The following is a 2,321-nucleotide window of genomic DNA, read 5'->3' on the forward strand; positions in this document are numbered from 1 at the left end:
TCTTTGTGGCTTGGGTGAGTTTATGTGTATTTAACAAATAAATCAGTTGGGGTTTAGAGAAACAATATGTGTATGCTATAAATTTAATTTCATTCTGTTAATTCATCTGCTACCACAAAGAGAAACAGCTTCTGTGACTGACTGGGTTTGTGTGGTGGAGTATCTGTGTGTTCAGTATCTGTGTTTGAATCAAACTTAATTTTATCCTTCTCAGGTGCTTGTTTTTGCAGCATTTTCCCTGTTCACCTTTAATCCTCATCTTTCATTGTGTTTTTTTAAGGAAAGAGAAAGGTTGTGCAATTTTATATTGGTAAAATCTGTTTGTAAAAGTGTTTTTTTTTAAATGTATTTGAGTGTGGATTGGTGTAAAAAAATATGTTCAATAAAATCAGAAAACAATGACAGCATCAAGCCTTCTGAGTATCATTACATGCAGTAGCTAAATTTGCCTTGGTTCCAGGATAGGTCATACTTCTCACACTACCTTTTTTTTTATTACCTTCTTTTTTTGTGATGATAAAAAAAAAAAAAACACTAAGAGTACATTGCAAAGTTTATTTTATAATTATTTAACCTGCTTCTATTGGGAGAACCAGCTTATCTCTTATCTGATTCTTGAGTGTCTATATTCCTCAAACGGTATATGTGGGTTTGCATAGACAACTAAAGCGTGGCCGAAGATTGGTCTCAAGATATTTTACCACTAGCTTTTATATGCTTGAGGGCTTATAGCTTTGGTGGTGTATGATTTATTATGGGTAACCAAAGCAGCTTTAATCGAGAGTATCAATTCAGTGATCATAAAAACTGAACCAGTGTTTATGTTTGGATAATTGACGGCTGTAATTATACTCGCAATTTGTGTCAGCCTGTGAGCATAACATAGGCGCAAAAACGAATTTTGCGCGCCAGTTTTGACATTTTTATATAAATATTTTAGACTTGATTTTGAACACCTTGTATAGCCGTCCACAGCAAATAGAATTGTCACGGGTCTATAGCTTTGGGGATGTACACTTTTCTATAGCTGTCTACAGAAAGTTAATAGTCGTGGTTCTATAGCATTGGGGACGTACAAACTTGTATAGCCGGCTGCAGAAAGCTGAATGGTTGCTGGTCTCAGCATCAAAGTTATACAGATTTTTATAGCCGGCTACAGAAAATGTAATGGCTGTGGTTCTAAAGCTTTGAGGTTGTACAGTTGTCTATAGCTGGCTACAGAACATTTAATGGTTGCGGGTCTAAAGCTTTGAGGTTGTACATTTGTCTATAGCTGGCTACAGAACATTTAATGGCTGCGGTTCTAAAGATTTGGGGTAGTACAGTTGTCTATAGCTGGCTACAGAAAATTTAATAGCCTCTGGTCTATAGCTCCAGGTATATACAATCTTCTATAGCCGCCTAAAGAAAATTAATGGTCGCAAGTCTTTAGCCTTTGTGACATAGGATTTGCTATAGCGGGCTACAGAAAATTTAATAGCCTCGGGGCTATAGCTTCAGGAATATACAATATTCTATAGCCGCCTAAAGAAAATGTAATGGTCGCAGATCTTTAGCTTTCGTGACATAGAATTTGCTATAGCCGGCTATAGCTAGTTTTATGGGTTTTTATGGCTGACCATAGAGGACCATAGAGGGTGATAGCTTTCCATAGGATTTTCCATAGACGTCCATAGACCATTTTTGTATGGGTATACAGATACCTTTCTTTTGTAGGAAAGAATTACCATCAAAAGTGACGACTGTAGAAGAAAGGTAGAACCTTTTAAGTTTTAAGAAGGAATCTACTGGAATGCCGCAATTGTTTTGAAAGGCTTCAACACATTCACTTACTGCAGCAAATAATTTGGTGTGTAGTACTGAGTAAAATAGATCCTCTACATCAAGTGAGAATCCAAAGCGCACCTGATGTGGAGGATTTATTTTTACTCAGTAACACACACCAAAATATTTCAGCAGTAAGGAAATGTATCGAAGCCAATAGAACTATTTCCTTTCAAAACAATTGAGGCATACCGGTAGAGTCCCCCAACTCGTGGCTAAGATAAACATTGGCGGCATATAATCGGCTCAAGATCACCACGTGGCCGCTCGTTCCGGTTGCGAGCTGACTGCGGAGCAGCATGAAAACCGCAGTATATGCGGTTATACGCTCATGCAGTTATCCAAAACTACGTACAAAATGTCTATAATACCTTTTATTTTATGTAGCCACATATGTCTACGTAAGCTACGAATGAATACTGGATGAAACGAGTGATTTTGGCTTTTCTCTCAAAAATATGATATTCCAAATTGTACACACGAGGCACATCACTCGT

Source organism: Ixodes scapularis, unplaced genomic scaffold (assembly GCF_016920785.2).
Source record: "Ixodes scapularis isolate PalLabHiFi unplaced genomic scaffold, ASM1692078v2 PGA_scaffold2__306_contigs__length_199485367, whole genome shotgun sequence".
NCBI lineage: Eukaryota > Metazoa > Arthropoda > Arachnida > Ixodida > Ixodidae > Ixodes > Ixodes scapularis.